This window comes from Suncus etruscus, chromosome 3 (genome assembly GCF_024139225.1).
Source record: "Suncus etruscus isolate mSunEtr1 chromosome 3, mSunEtr1.pri.cur, whole genome shotgun sequence".
Taxonomy (NCBI): domain Eukaryota; kingdom Metazoa; phylum Chordata; class Mammalia; order Eulipotyphla; family Soricidae; genus Suncus; species Suncus etruscus.
Window position 1 is genome coordinate 17,558,976 of NC_064850.1, and position 17,461 is coordinate 17,576,436.

At 41.7% G+C, this 17,461-nt stretch overlaps 1 protein-coding gene across 11 annotated transcripts in view; it reads left to right on the forward strand.

Moving 5' to 3' along the window:
* LOC126004028 (acyl-coenzyme A thioesterase 6-like) overlaps positions 1-17,461 on the forward strand; it is a 226,179-nt gene that overhangs the window by 104,562 nt on the left and 104,156 nt on the right. The window lies entirely within an intron of this gene.

A 17,461-nucleotide genomic window follows, 5' to 3' on the forward strand; every position in this document is an offset into this window, starting at 1 on the left:
TTAACTTCATGTCATTAATATTAATAATGTATTCAGGTAACTTCTGAGTAATTTTTTCATTGACAATAATTAATGTAAACATTCTATGGTAACATTATATTAAAGTTTCTAAAAACCAAAAAGCATTTCTGTTCTCCTAAAATATTTGTTGTCAAGTCAGAACATTAAAAAAATAGGAAGGGAATTTGCTTTGGATGAGGACTCAGTAAGTTCTATCGCCAGCATTCCAAATTGTCCCCCAAGCCTGCCAGGCATGATTTCTGTGCTCAGAGCAGGAGTAAACCTGGAGCATCACTAGGTATGGCCAGGAAACCAAAAATAAATGATACAAAATACAACTCCTGTTGTCTTTTAGTTTCTTTAACTTTTTTTTGTTTGTTTTGTTTTTGGGTCACACTCAGCAGCGCTCAGGGGTTTCTCCTGGCTCTACGCTCAGAAATTGCTCCTGGCAAGCTCAGGGGACCATATGGGATGTCAGGTTCGAACCACCGTCCTTCTCCATGCAAGGCAAACTCCTATTTCTCTATCCCCTAGATTCTTTATCTTAAAACTTTCAGCCATAGATGAATTCAAAGCTGAAGAAAATAGTACATAATCTTTCTTCAGTGGCAGAAGAGAGCCCTCTAATGGTTAATGATTGTATTACGTTCAAATATTTATAACAGGTAGAAATTGGGTTTCTTTTGGGTCACATTCAGCTCTGTTTAGGGCTTACTCCTGGCAGAATCCAGGAGACTAGATGTGGTGTTGGGATTTGAACCAATATCAGCTGTGATATATATACCACCATTTTTCTGTAAATCAGCCATTTTGTCAACATATTCTCTGTCTCTGGGAAGAATCCACTGAGGGACTTTCTCAGAAATACCAATCAATTTAACCCTGACACTTCAGGACCAGATTTATGAATTTCTGATGACACACTAGGTTTTCTCACTAGTGTTTCATTAGTATTGTGTGGTTTGTTATTTTTTATCTATATAAAATCATTACAATAAATCCTTTTCAGTAGGAAATGTTAGCATTTTGCTAACAGGGAAAAGATTTGGTAAGAAACTGAGGACTTAGAGAATGAGGTCTAGGCCTTTCCACTTAGAAATGACCACAACATCATATGATTTTCAAACTTTCTAACTCTTATAACTCCCCATTTATTTCTTCTCCTATAACCTCTCAGCAGCCTTTGTCTCTATTTCAATGCTCATCCTTTTAAGTTGCAAGATTGATGCTTAACTTCTCTGAAAACCTTCTTTCATCTTGGTGTAGATGTACACAAACACTAGGTGACTTCCCAGTTGAGAGAGCAACTCCAGGCTGGACCAATGGGAGGACAATAATGGTTCTCATCAAAACTACTTCCCAGAGAGGTGGAGACACACCTGCTGATGTGATCTCACCTCTACCTCTATGGAGGAGATGACTGGAGAGGAGGGAGTTTCTATGTAAAGAAAGTTAAGGGCTGAGGGAAGAGAAGATTAGTTCTGGCAGAAAGCATCAATCAGTTAAGAAGGAAGTGAGGAAGAATGGGCTATCTACGCTATATACAATATATACAACACAGATGGACAAAAGACAATATAGACAAACAATGAACTTACATAAAGGTAGCCACCACATGTATACAAATTCACACACATTAAACCAAAATTTCAATTGAAATGAATGAATCTAAAGAGGACAAATAAGAAAGTCAGCTGGAATGGTTTAAAGTGCTTCAAAACATAATAGCTGGCAAGCCAGATAGAAAAATTACTTCAAAATCACAAAAAAAAATTCTTCCAAGAGTCAAGAAGATCATATCTGAAAGAGAAATTCATGAGCACAAAGAGTATGGAGAATATTTCTAACAATAGTGAAAAGTGAATCTATAGTACTTTGAGTAATGACAAAGATCACTGCAAAAGGAGTCCAAATTAAAAAGTATAGATTCACCAAAATGGTGCATCTAGATTTCATCCTGAAAACAAACTGAGGACAAAGAAATAAGGTACCATATTTTCCAGCATATAAGACGACTTTTGAAATGAAAAAAAGTCAACCAAAAATTGGGGGTCATCTTATATGCCGTGTATATCTCAAAAAATGTTTCGATATGCCACTAAACAAAAATCGTCTGGTTATTGCCATGAAATAAATTTTCCAACTCGATCCTACACCAATCACTGCAAGGCTGTTCAGGTTTCAGGTCAGAGTTCGGAGCGCCAGATGTTGCATTAAATGATTAGTGATGGTGCGCTCTGAACTCTGACCTGAAACCTGGACCCAAGAAAACAGCGAATATGGTGAGATTTCTGCTCTTCTGTTTGATTTTGGCTCTTTTCAGATGGAGTCAGCCCAAAGTGTTTGGCCACATGAAGCCATGTTCAAAGATGGCCGTGACCCCTTCTAGGGGCAAAAATATCAGTAAAACAGGGGAGTCGAAAACTTCTATCACTCCCATCCAAGACACAGGACTGAAACTTTGTTGCCGAAAATCCTTTTTCCAAAATCTCGGCCTCCTCAAATACTGATGAAGGGCCTTAATTGGAAAAAGTTCAGAAAGAAAAAGCTTCTACAAGCAGACTGATTTTCTGAGAATGACCTTCGGCTTGAATTTGGATTTCGACTTTGGAAATTTTGGACTGGACTTTTAGTTTAAACCACTTTGAACTCTTAACATCCAGACGTGCCCTACGGAAAAAGCTGCAGACAAGTTGCGTTGCAGCAGCTGTGGCAGCGGAACCGGCTTCCAAAGTGTTTTCTGGAAAAAAGGCAGCTGCAATCAGCCAAGAACTCCAACCCTGTGGCAGAAAAGCGGCGAAAAGCGCCTAATCCAGCCCAAAGCAGCGAGCCTGAGATCCGCCCTCCAAATCAGAAAGGTGAAACAGCACGATCGGACATGGTCAACAACAGCGCGAGCAAACCATCTGCGGGGCCTGGAACTATGGAAATAAACCACGTGGTGAGAACAGCGTGGGACAAATTAATCATCTGGACATTTGGTTTTAGGTGAAGGAATATCACAATTGGTGTTGGTAATGGGAAAAAATTAGGTAGTAGTGTAAAAATTTTTTTAAAAAAAGGAGTAATAACAGCTTAGCCCATTTAAAGATCTGATTTCTAACCGCCTGCATCTTTGTCTTAATTAAGTCATTTTCTTTATAATTTAAATGTGTTGTTTTCCATAGTTAATATTTTCAATTGCAAAATGTTTTACTGTGTGTATTTTAATGTACTTAGCCTGTTTTTAAAAATGTATGTTATGTATTTATGCTGTAGTACTTGTGTGTAGGGAAGGTTAATAGGAACAAAAAGTTCCCCCAATATAGTTTAAAAGTATAGGAACATGAAAGTTCCAGAATAGTGCTTGGTAGAAAAGCATTAAGAAAATTTTGGGGCCGGAGAGATAGCATGGAGGTAAGGCATTTGCCTTTCATGCAGAAGGTCATCGGTTCGAATCCCGGCGTCCCATATGGTCCCCCGTGCCTGCCAGGAGCAATTTCTGAGCATGAAGCCAGGAGTAACCCCTGAGCACTGCCGGGTGTGACCCAAAAACCACAAAAAAAAAAAAAAGAAAATTTTAAGTTACAGGTGTATAGTATATTTTGCACAAATGTTATGTTTTTGAAAAGGGCTGGTATGTTAATTTTCACTTTATTACATTGTTGCATGAAACTATTAACCCGCCTTTGGCTAAAGGTGGAGTCAGGATTACAAAAGGTTCTTTTATATTTCAGAGAAGGGGGAGATGAAGCCTCATCCCTCCATTCTCCCTAGGTAACTTGACCTTACCTGCAAGACCCCGCCCATTTCTGGGAGGGGTCTTGGGAACCAGATATTACGTGTAACCTTACCTGCAAGACCCCTCCCATTCTGGGGAGTGGTCTTGAAAGGTTATATAAGGCCTTTGACCCAGGGGATTAGGCTCCCTTTTTGGGTGCTTTTGGTCTTTGGCCAGCATGGAGGTCAAATGGAAGATGGCTGAAAGGAGTTAAGATGCAGGGCTAGCTAAGAATAGCAATTGCTTAAAAGGTTATGATATAGGCCATACATGTGGTGGATAGGGCATGAATAAAGTTGATGCTTCCTGATGCCTGTCTCTGAATGAGTGATTCTGCCGTTCACCTAAACCTGGGACCTACCAGCTGAATGGGGATTGCAGAGCCATGTGGCCTGGGATGGCAGAGAAAAATCCCTCCATCCATCCACCTCTATCCAGCACCATCATTAATTATTTAACACTACAAAAGAGAAACAAGAAATTCCTCAGGGGCACTTTCCCTGGGTGGGTTATATAGCTTAGCCAGTCTATCTGGAAGCCAGTGCGTTTCTCCATTGCTGGTGTTATGAACGCAAGCACGTCCTTTGCCCCAGATAAGAACTGGGTGAGGACAGAGCCATTGGCCCGTGTGCACATTCTTCCAGAGCACCTGTTGAAAATTTTCACGGGTGGAGGGGTGCCAAAGCTGATCGGCTGCTGATCGGCCATTGATATCCAGAGAAAGAAAATTGAGCACAAAAAGTACATGATTTAAAAGCAGGCGATGCTTGCCTTTGCGGGTGTACAAGGTTTCACTTTTGGAGGCAAGCTTAAAAAGCATATTTTTTAAAGTTTGATTAGCTCGCTCAACAATTCCTTGACCTTGAGGGTTTAGGGGAATTCCTGTCTTATGGGCAATACCGAATTTTGCACAAAAATCCTTAAATTTAGAACTAATGTACCCTGGGCCATTATCAGTCTTAATGGTGGGAGGGATGGGAATAATAGTGAAGCAATGTAAAATATGGGCAATAACATCTTTGGTGGCCTCTCCTGTTTGGAGAGAGGCACAAATAAAACCACTATATGTATCCACTGTAACATGAATATATTTAAGATTGCCAAAGGCAAAATAATGAGTAACATTCATTTGCCAAAGTTCTCCAGGTACGAGGCCATGAGGATTGACTCCAGTATGAGGCTTGGGCAAAAGGGAAAGGCAGGCTTTGCATGATATAACAATTTCTCGAGCTTGTTCACGGGTGATGGAATATTTTAGCCTAAGCGTCTGTGCATTAAGGTGATGTAATTTATGAGCTTGTTGTGCCAACTGTAAAGAGTCAGGCAGATTAAAAACAGACAAAAGACGGGTGGCATGATCAACTGAGTCATTGCCCTCAGCCAAAGGGCCAGGGAGACCAGTGTGCGCTCATATATGAGCAACAAAAAATGAATTGGTGCGCAGCAAAAGGAGTTCTTGTATTTTAGAAAAAAGAGCAGATGCAGGGGTGGAAGGCTTTATACAAGGAACTGTTTCCAACAGGGGAAGGGACGCTGCAGTGTAGCAGCTATCAGTATACAGGTTAAAGGTTTGGGACACTAACTCAAAAACTCTAACAATTGCAGCAAGTTCAACAAGTTGTGCCAAAGTATATTGTGTAGGCACTTGATGGAGGACGCCGTCTACCTTAAAGGTGGCCATGCCATTAGAGCTGCCATCGGTAAAAACTAAGGTGGCATTGGGGATGGGCTGAAGTTTAGTAATTTTGGGAAATACAACAGGATGTATACGTAAAAACTGAAGCAGTTTATTAAGAGGGTAATGATTGTCTATGGTTCCTGAAAATCCTGAGGCAAAGACAACCCATTCCTGATGATTTTCCATGAGCCATTGCAATTCTGGCTTGGTGTAGGGAATGATGGCCTTGGTGGGTTGACAGCCAAAAAGTTTAACAGAGGCTTCACAGCCTTGCTGTAAAAGCTGAACCACTAGGTGGGGGTAAGTGGCTAAAATTTTGTTAGGGGAAGATGGAAGATGTATCCAATAAATGGGGCAAGTTGCCACAAAACTGCGGTGGGTGCAATGGCAGTGGGACATATAATAAGAGAGAGAGGTTGATTTATATCATAATAGGTAATAAATTGATTTTGAATGGCAGTATTGACAATAGCGAGGGCTTTGGTTGCCTCTGCAGTAAGCTGCCGAGGACTGTTGGGGTCAGTGCTTCCGTTAAGGATATCAAATAGGGGTTTTAAATCACCAGTGGACACCTGCAAGTAGGGTCTAAGCCAAGTAATGTTGCCCAAAAGGCATTGAAAATCGTTAAGAGTTTTGAGATGATGGGTGCGAATTTGAACTTTTTGGGTTTTTACTTGATTAGGAAATAATTCGAACCCAAAAAATAATTGTGGAGGATGAATTTGAATTTTATCCTCTGAAATATGAAATCCTTTTTGTTGCAAGGCTGCAATTAGGTGTTTTGCAGCTTGCTGAACAAGCAAATCATCAGCACAGGCCAGCAAGATGTCATCCATATAGTGAATGAGATAAACTGAAGGGTAAAGAGTTCAAAATGGGTCTATAATGGATGCTACATATTTTTGACAAAGTGTGGGGCTATTAGCCATGCCTTGGGGCAGGACCTTCCACTGGTATCTAGGGTTGGGGCCCATGCAATTTGTCAGGGGCACTGAAAATGCAAAACGCTTACAGTCTTCGGGATGCAGGGGGGTGGAGAAAAAACAGTCTTTAAGATCCAAAACAATTTTAAAGCTTCCTTTGGGCACAGCTGAGGGGCAGGGAAGCCCAGGTTGAGTAGCTCCCATAGGAACCATGGTTTTATTAATTTCTCTAAGATCATGCAAAAGTCTCCATTTGCCTGATTTTTTCTTAATAACAAAGATGGGGGTGTTCCACAGGGAGGTGGAGGGTTCTATATGGCCAGCATTTAATTGCTCCTGCACAAGCTGCTGTGCCACAATTAATTTTTTTCTTGGTCAACGGCCACTGCCCAACCCAAACAGGCTTATCATCAAGCCAGGTTATTTTGTCTGTTGGGGGTGCAGGAGAGGCAGTGACCTTTACTGAAAATGTTGAATGGGGGGGCTTATACCCTAGTCCAGCCCTATCAAGTTTTAAAGGAGGATTGATGGGGTGGGTAATACCTTGTAAATTTCTTCCTAGACCTTTAGTTGGGGTATACTCTTGCTTAAACATTTGCTGAATAACTGCTGGATTTTTACATTTTATAACATAAACACCCATTTGTTCCATGATGTCACGACTCCACAAGTTAACAGGCTGGTCAGGTATAACATAGGGTCGAACAAGGCCTGTATCACCATCCTCATCCTGCCAGACCAATTTGTTAGCACTAATAAGGACCTTTTTGACAAAACCTGCTACACCAGAAACATTATCAAAGGAGGAGGCTGTGGGCCAATCGGGAGGCCAATCAATGGGGGAAAAGCAAGTGGTGCCTGCACCAGTGTCTAGTAAGCCTGTAAACTGCTTGCCTTCAATGGTGAGGGTCAGTGGTGGATGGACGCGACACATGGCGCAAACCTAAAAGATTTCAGAGGAGCCAGGAGAGGTGCTCCCTCAGCTCTGTGAAAGAGCGGGGAACTGCACATCCATGGGTAACGGAAGGGCTTGAGCAATTTGCTGACCTGAGACAATTTGAACTGGGTGATAGGGGGCAACAGCAAGGAGCATGATTTCTCCTGTATAATCATTATCTACCAACGAAGGTTGGACAATAAGGCCTTTAATGGTGGCAGAGGCTCTACCAATAATCATAAAAAATGTGTTAGGAGGTGGGGGTCCATAAACACCAGTGGGGATAATTTGGACTCCAACCTCGGGGGTTAATGTGCTTGGGGTGGAGGCACAGAGGTCCAGTCCTGCGCTGCCTGCGGTGGCCCTGACAAGGGAGGTTGTTGTGGGGACAGCATACTGCGTGGCAACAAAGGCTGGTTCAGGGGTGCTTGAGGCTGAATTGGCGTCTGGGAAAGGGCTGCAAATTGAGATTGTTGGGGTGGCATCTGTAGCTGGGGCTGGCGATAAGGGAATTGGCGGTTGGGCCCGCTGTTCCCCCTGAGGCCGTCTAAAAAGCAGTTTGTTGCGGGGCCCAGGGCTGGCCCCGTGGTCCGTTTCCCTGTGCTGGGGGCAAAGGGTTGCCTTCGATGTCATAGACAGAACGGCAGGTCGAAACCCAATGTCTGAGGCGGCGGCAGCGAGGACAAAGAGAAGGGCGGGGGTTTGCGCTGCCTGCCTGTAGTGCTGGAGCTTGCCGCTGGGGGCAGCATGAGGCAAAATGACCAGGCGTGCTGCACTGAAAACAAGTTTTTCCTTTATTTTGTCCTTGAAAAGCAACAAGTTCTTTAGTTATCTTATGGACAAAAGGGTCGGCCTCCCAACACATGCTAATCATGTCATGCAAGGTTTTTCCTTCGAGGTTGCCTCTCAAAATATTCTTGCAGGTATCATTGGCATTTTCAAAGGCTAGCTGTTTAACTAGAGTATTATCGGTGTCGGTGGTGGGGACACCTAAAATTTTTTCTACCGCCTCAAGAAGGCAAGAAATAAAACCATTGTAAGGCTCATCAGGTCCCTGGACAATCTGGGATAAAGGGGCCGTGGAAGTGCCAGCTCGGGGCAAGGACCTCCAGACTCTCATAGCCGCAAGGGCAGTGTTAGCAAGAAGAGTACGGGGAAGCCTGCACTGCTGAGAGAGTTGATCATAAGGGGACGAACCAGAAATGCGAGCAAACAAGTCATTATTGCCGCCAGCTAGTTCCTTGCAGCGGCTTAAATAATCCACCTCCCAGAGTAAGTAAACCTCACCCTTTAGGGCTGTTTTTGCAATGCCTCACCACTCAAAAGGCATGACCACTCCACCACCACCCACGGACTCAAGGCAGGACAGGGTGTAGGGAGCCATAAGACCATAAGTATTAACTGCTTTAAAGAATTCATGTAAATCCTTTCTGTTCAAGGCTCTATATTCTAAAAGCTGTTCATAATGGGGTGCTCTGGGGGCTCTGTGCCATCTATGGGAGCATTGGGGACTGGGACGGCCGCCTTGGTGCCCTCATCAGGAAGGGGCTCCTCTTCAATGGCATCCGGATTTGGATTTTGGCGGGCTGCCTGATTTTGGCGAGCTGCCTGTCTGGTGAGGGGGCGTCGAGCGACCGCCAGTGGTGGTCTCTGGGGGGGGAGTTGGATCTTTCTCCTCAGGCTCAGGCGAAAAAAGGAAACTGAAATTTGGGAGCTGTATCAGTGGCTTGAAGCTGGGCAATTTTCTGTTTGAGATCTTTGATTTCTTTGAGTTTTTGTAACTGCGTCTGCAGCTCAAGTTTCTGTTTATCTAGAGTATTGCTAGCAGTTTGTTGCCCTGTGATTTTGGGGGGTGTGGGAAACAAAGAGGAATTATAAGGAGGGGTCCCAGAGGCTAAGGTGAGGTCCCATCGATGGTAAGCGGCAGCCTCATCCTCCAGCTCCTGGGAGTCCCCAGGATCAAGGGGCTCTTCAGGGGGAGCTGGGGCGACAGCTCGAAGGGAGGGGTAAATGTTGGTAGCCAGAGAGCGCATCTTATTAGTAAAAGAAGAGGGTTGGTGGGGGAGAAGGAGATGTTTGGGTCTCCGTAGAGACTTTGGTGATATCAGAGTCAGTCAGGGAGGGATCCTCTTTAAAAAGATCAACAAAAGAACTGGCTCAGGAGCCGGCATGAGAGCACTCACGGGAGGCAATTTTCTGTGCATCTTTGAAAATTTGTTCATTTCTGGGATTTCCTTCAGTGTTGACTATGATGGATTTTAAAAGATCCCAGTATTGCTGCATAATTTTTCTCTCCGTCTCACTGCCTTGAGTGTTAAAGTGATCAGTGAGTTCAGTCCCAACTTGGTTCCAGGTGTTACGGACTATTTTCGGACAAGTTATAACAAACCAAGGGCAAACCTCATGTACAAAAAGCAGAAATTTTACTAGGTCTTTTTTCTTAACCTCTATATTTCTATCTCTTAGTTCCTTTTGAATCTCTTTAGTAAACCTTGCTTCTTTGCTGATAGTGGTCCCCATATTTGTGGGACGAATGGGACTGCGGTGTTCACCTAGGTATTAGACTAACCCTACTCAGCACCACCCTGATGGGGCTTACCTGACATCTTATGAGCAGGCTCCGGACTCGTCTTTTCTGCCGTCCGATCAGTGGTCTGTAACTCGAGCCCCACGTTGGGCGCCACTTGCGACCCCCGATGGGGACCCCCGACCCGCAGAGGTATGGAGATGAAAGTCGCTAGTAATTCGTGGGTCTTCTCGAGCAGAGCCAATCTATGAAGCAAACTGGAGAGGTTAGAAAGAAGGAGGCTTAAGACAACTCACGCTGCTCAAAAGTATTTATTGTAAGGGGTGGCCAGCTTTTATAGGCAGTTGCATGGGGGGAAATTCAAACACACCAATCATCATTTCAGGCAAGGAATATTTCCAAATATGGCAGAGGCAAAGCACAATTTGTTTTTCAATATCTACATAAGCCAGGGGAGGAGTTGGGATAAAGAATTTGTGAGCCAACATTCCAACCTTATCAGTTACTTAAATGTTACAAGACAGGATCTAAAAACTTTGCTTAGCCAACAGGTCTAAAAGAAACTGATATAGAAATGTCAGGACACAAACATCAAAAAGGGACACATTAATCTTTTGCTAGTTTTAACTGTTACAAAGACAGACTGTTCTATTTACGTTGCTTCCTCCTGGCTATGCAGTCAGGCTGCTCTGTGTAAATTTTAACTTTTGAGGTTAGCCATTTCCTTTGTCATCAGGGCATGAGTGCCTCTTGTCACGTAGGCAACAAGGTCAGGGGCTTCTGAGACACCATTTTGTTCTGGGTTCTATCAGCTCCCCACAAAATAAGTTAAAGGAAGAGAGATAGACACAGAATAGTCTCACTCATCTATGAGTTTTTTCTTTTTCTTTTTTTTAATTAATAATTTTTATTTTGACCAAAGTGGTTTACAAATAATTCACAGTAGTGTTTCAGGTACACAGTGACATTGAATCAGGGGCATTCCCACCACTAATGTTGTCCTCCCTCCAACCCTGTTCCCAGCCTGCATCCCATATTGCCCTTCCTTTGCCTTGAGAGCTGCTAGTACAAGTGGTCCCTTCTGTGTCTAGCCTGTTGTAGATTGGGTATCATTTCTGTTGTAGTTGGCTTTGGATTTTGTGTTCAAGTCTGATCATTTTTTATTTCTACTCAATGTTCATATGCCTGTTTGGTCTTGGTGCCCTCCATTATTTCTCCCTCAATTTGAGAGGCAGAACAAGATGGTTCAAGTTATCTATGAGTTTTAAGAAAAATAAAAGTCATTATTGTAATTGTGCCCACAGAAAATAGAGATAAGGACTGGAAGGACTGGGTCATAAGATGAAGCTCAGCACAAAGAGTGGTGAGTGTAGTTAGAGAAATCAGTACACAAACAACTATCATAGCAACGTTAATGAATGAGAGAATTAGAATGTTCGTCTCAAATACAGGTGGAGGGAAGAAGGGAAATGGGGGGACATTGCTGATGGGAATGGTGCACAGGTGAAAAGGGGTATTTTTTTATATGACAGAAACCCAACTACAATCATGTCTGTAATCAAGGTGCTTAAATAAAAATATTTTTTTTTAAAAATCCCTCTTGCTAGGGCTGCACTGGTGCTCTCAGGATGTGTGGATAACCGAGAAGCTTACTGACTGAACATTGACAGGGTTTTTTTTGGGGGTGGGGAGAGAGGGTTACAAAGATGAGTTAAATTAGATTCTGAAGTTGCATTTAAGAAGCATTTTCTATTACATAGGTTCTTGATGCTTCTTCTTATTTTTCTTTCAGGTAAGGGGTCTTGGCATTGGGCTTCTGGGAATTTCTGTAGGTGCAGATATTTGTCTTGCTATCAACATATTTGTATATGTTAACATTATATTAAAGTTACTAAAAAGCAAAAATCATTCTTGTTCTCTCAATATCTTCCCATATGCTATGACAAGCAGATCTGTATTCCAGTAATAGGCGCTGATATGAAGCCAGCCAAGACATCTTTTTCAGGCATGCTGGATATTGTGGATACATGGTCTGATATCATAGCTATACGTGACAGCCCCCACATGATTCCCATGGAGAAGGCTGAGGGGCCCATTCTCTTCATTGTTGGTGAAGATGACCACAACTGGAGGAGTGAGTTCAATGCCCAAAGAGCCTCTGAAAGGTTACAAACCCATGGAAAAGGAAAACTCCAGATCATTTCTTACTCTGGGACTGGGCATTACATTGAGCCCCTTTATTTCCACCATGTGTCCAGCTTTGACACTTAGACAAAGACACTTATGATGTGGGATGGGGAATGCAGGGCCTATTCTAAGGCCCAAATAGATGCATGGGAGAAAATTCTAGCCTTCTTCTGAAAATATCGTGGAGGTATCCCCAAGACATCTTCTAGGTTGTAATTTGTTGGTTTATTGTGAATACAATAGATTTAAAGTCAGCTTTTAGTGTTTAATATTCCATGTACATTAGGGCCGGAGAGATAGCACAGCCGGTAGGGCATTTGTCTTGCAAACAGCTGATCCAGGAACAATGGTGGTCCGTATGGGTCTTGTGCCTGCCAGGAGCGATTTTTGAGCAGAGAGACAGGAGTAACCCCTGAGCGCCACTAAGTGTGGCCCAACAACCAAAAAAAAAATCTATGTAAATTATAAGTAATCAAGATAACATTAGGGGCTGCAGCAATAGCAGCTGACTCAGCTGATGGACTTGGATTGATCCCTGGCATCCCATATGTTTCCCCAAGCTAGGAGCAATATCTGAGTGCATAGCCAGGAGTAATACTTGAGCATCACTGGGTGTGGCCCCTCCCCCCCAAAAACAACAAAAAAACCCATTAACTTCATTTCATTAGTATTAATAATATATAGGTAACTTTTGAGTAAGTTTTTCATTGAAAATTATTAATTTAAACAACCTATGTTAACATTATATTAAAGTTACTAAAAAGCAAAAAACATTCTTGTTCTCTCAAAATTTTTATTGTCATATCAGAGCATTAGTACAATAGGAAGGGGAGGAACATTGACATAATGACCTGGCACAGGCCTCAGGAGAATGGGCATTCTCCATTTACCCCTGAACCGGGGAAGTCATCCACAAAACATCCAAGTTTGTCTATGACATCACCTGGAAGCAATCCTCTACCAGGGAAGACCCTACCACTGCTCTGACATCAATCTGCTCAAAAGAGACTTCCCTTAACACTCAGAAGACTTAACAACAACAACGACCTGCTCACAGGACAGGGCTCTCTGCATTGCCCTTTAATTGTGAGGTGAAACTAGAGGACGCTCCACATCCTGAATTCATTGTAGGATATGCAGATTCCAGGATCTTTAATACAGAAACATGATACCAACAACAGAGACTGTGTGAAAAATAAAAAGTATGTTGGCACTACAGACAATGTCTTGGATTGGACAAACTAGCTTGCCTGGAGCCTAGAGTTTGTTTTATGCCAGGAAACTTCAGGGGTAGGGTCTCCTTGTATTTAGGCCAAGGTTTTTCCTTTCCATGTCCCTCATATTTTGGTGGGCCTATGCAAACAATAATTGCCACTCTAACACCGTTTTTTACTGTGCTCCTTTGATTCTAATCCTTAAAAAAAACCCACTTAAACTTTTGAGGTTAACTTAAACTAATATGCATGTGCATGGAAATGTAAAAAAAATACTATGCCTTTTAATATTTAAAGAGTTACATAAGTTTTATGGCTTTAGATTGTGTGTTGCTAAGAAATATTATAATGTATTACAATCTGGAGACTTGAGGACAAAGTAATTGTACATGGGCTCTGTTTTATTTATCTTAATGTTCTTTGGCTGAAAGTTCAAAGTTAAGATATCAGCAAGGGGACTTCTTCTGAGAATTCTGTTTATGGGTGATTGTCCTTCCACTGTAACTTTACCTTGTACTTTTTCTTTGCATCTTTGTTCTCATAATTAAAAATAAAAAATTTAAAAAATAGGAAGGGGATTTTTCTGGGATGGGGGCCCACTCAAGTTCTATCCCCAGCATTCCAGATGGTCTCCCAAGGCTGCCAGGCATGATTTCTGGGCTCAAAGCAGGAGTAAATCTGGAGCATCACTAGGTATGGTTGGAAAACCAAAAATACTCTTTTAAAATAAATAATATAAAATAAAATTTCTATTATCTTCTATATTCTTTTTTAAAATATTAAATATTTATTTTTTTCTAGTAGCTAAATTTTAACTTTATTTATATCCCCTTTAAATATCATATATGTATATATCATATATATGTATATAGTGATAGAATTACATTTATAAGCACATCTAGTATTTATTCTCCTTTCTTTTTATATACTAGCTCCTTTATAAAAACTTCTGAGCTCTATATGAATATTTTTTTTTAATTTTTTATTTTAATATATTTTTTATTTAAGTAACATGATCATAGTTGGGTTACAGTCACAAACAGAACACCCCCCTTCACCAGTGTAACATTCCCCCCTCCCCTTTCCCATCTCCTGCCTGTATTCGAGACAGGCTTTCTACTTATTTGTTAAGTTCAGTAAATTGTATTTTTTTCCTTAAAGGTTAAGATTAAAAAATATAGTGAAGGTGTGATAGTGGCAGTCGTCGTTGTTTGCATAGGTCCAGAAAAATATGGGGAAAACGGAAAAAAAAAATCCTTAGACTGATTACAAAAAAGTCTCACCCTAGAAGTTTATTGGCATAAGATGGACTCTGGGTTCCAGGCATACCAGTCTGTCTAATCCGAGTCATTCTCCGTGCTTCCGGTGAAACTTTTTCACACTTTAGCTATTGTTGGTATCAGGTTCTTATATTTAAAGATTCTGGATTCTGTGCATTTTTTCATTGATGTCAGTCTGATGTGGAGCATCCTCTAGTTTCAGCACACCATTAGATGTGGAGCAATCTGCCCTGCAAGCAGGCTGTTGCTGAGTTGTCTGGGTGTTGAGAGCACTCTTTGGAATAAGTCAATGCCAAAGCAGTGGTAGGTTTTCAACTGGTAGAGGCTTGGATCCTGGAACTGTTATAGACAATTGTGGTTGTTTCCATAGATGATATCTATTGTTCAGGTGTGTGTGGGCGATGCCCATTCTTTTGAGGCCTATGCCAAGTCATTATGCCAATGTTCAGAGTATAAGGCCTAATTGCATTACCAAATTTGTGTTCCCATCTCTATTAGATAAGAACTTGTTTGCATATATATTATTTTTCCTTTTAATGTGCCTATGCAAAAGAGAAGCAATGCCACAAGATATTGTTGGTGCATCTGGGGGCTGACGAATCAAGTCCAACATTCCCCGTAACTTGGTTCAAGCATGAAATCTATACAGAGATACTCTTCTACCAGTATTGCTTATAAAACAGATCCCAAAGGGAGAAAATCAAACAATCAAATAACATAACCAGCAGGCAAAATTGTCACTATATGAGGATGTTCAAAAAAATTATAGACGTTAAGGGAATATATCTGAGAAATACAAAGGAGATACACATGTCCCTTTTATATTTTAGAAATTGTCAAGAGGGAGGGTGTTGTTTCTGAGACACCACTTTGGTCTGTAATTTGGACAAGCGAAGAGCACCTGGAGCCATGTCCTCCCCATGTTGCCTGCTGAAGCTTCCGACTCCCCGAGAGGCGTTTGCTTCCTAATTGCTGGAAGTCGGAAGTTCACCAGTCCCCTCCCAGCCCCTTGCAGGAACGAGGAAGCCTGGGGACTCCTTTAAATTGCTCCTCGCCAGAACCCTGAGCAGGTGTCCAGGAATCACCCTGGGGAATGGGAGGAAGGAGAAAGAAGGCTGTGGGGGGGGGGGCAGCCGAGGCTGCATCTTCCACTTAGCTTGCTCAAAAAGCCTACAATTTGGAGCCATGCTGTCCACATCTTGCCTGCTGAAGCTTCAGACTCCACCCAAAAAATAACTGTGAAAGAGATGTAATCCACCTTGGCCAAAACAAAAATCATTAGTACAGAAAAATGGTTAAATGTGGGGTAATAGGAGGTGAAAGTGAGGGAGTAAAGGGGAAAAAATGAGCTCCTGGGCGGCTTTCAGATTATGACAGATTAAACACAGTGATATCCAAATATTTGTCAATATGTTTTGTGCGGGGAAGCTAGCCCCCACGCGGTTTCACAATGGACAAGTTTAGTAAGGAAACTTCCCTGGGACTTCCTGAAGCAAGAACCTATTGTGCTGCTATTCCCATCTCGCTGGCTTGCCCAGGCATGTGGCCCAGGGAAGCCCTGGAGTTCCGGAGGAAGGAGGTAGATGCGTGAGACTATTCTGTGTCTATCTCTCTCCCTCTGACTTATTTCACACAGCATAATAAATTCCATGCACATCTATGTATAGGAAAATTTCATGACTTCATCTCTCCTGATGGCTGTATAATATGCCATTGTGTATATGTACCATAGTTTCTTTAGCCATTCATATGTTGAAGGGCATCTTGATTGTTTCCAGAATCTGGCTATTGTAAATAGTGCTGCAATGAATATAGGTGTAAAGAAGGGATTTTTGTATTGTATTTTTGTGTTCCTAGGGTATATCCCTAGGAGTACCACAGTTTCTTTAGCCATTCATCTATTCAAAGGGTTCTTGGTTATTTCCAGAGACTGGCTATTGTAAATAGTACTGTAGTGAATATAGATGTGAGGAACACATTTTTGTATTGTGTTTTTGTGTTCCTAGGGTATATCCCTAGTAGTGGTATAGCTGGATCAAATGGAAGCTCAATTTCCATTTCCAATTTCAAGTTTTTTAAGAAATTTCATATTGTTTTCCATAAAGGCTGGACTAGACGGCATTCCCACCAGCAGTGAATGAGAGTTCCTTTCTCCCCAAAAACCTATTATCACTAATTGTTCTTGTTCTTTGTGATGTGTGCCAGTCTCTGTGGGGTAAGGTGGTACCTCATTGTTGTCATTTGCATCTCTCTAATGATTAATAATATGGAGCATTTTTTTCATGTGCCTTTTGGTCATTTGTATTTCTTCTTTGAGAAAGTGTTCATTTCTCCTCCTCATTTTTGATGGGGGTAGATGTTACTTTCTTATTAATTTTTATCAGAACCTGTGTATCTTAGTTATTAGCCCCTTATCTGATTGGTATTGTGTGAATAGTTTCTCCCATTTTGTGAATGGCTTTTGTATCCTGGCTACTATTTCTTTTGAGGTGCAGAAGCTTCTCAGCTTAATATGCTCCCATCTGTTTATTTCTGCTTCCACTTATTTGGAGAGTGATGTTTCCTCCTTGAAGATGCTTTTAGTCTCAGTATTATGGCGTGTTACCTATGTGGTGTTCTATATACCTTATGTTTTTTGAGTCTGATATCAAGGTCTTCAGTCCGCTTGGATTTGACTTTTGTGCATAGTATTAGATGGAAGTCTGAGTTGACATTTTTTGCATGTGGCTGACCAGTTGTCCCAACACCACTTGTTGAAGAGACTTTCCTTGCTCCATTTTCTTTTATTGCCCCTTTATCAAAGATTAATTGATTGCATGTCTGGGGAATATTTTCTGAATACTCAAGTCTATTCCATTGATCTGAATGTTTGTCTTATTCCAATACCATGCTGTTTTAATGACTATAGCTTTGTAATACAATTTAAAGTTGGGGAAAGTGATGCATCCCATATTC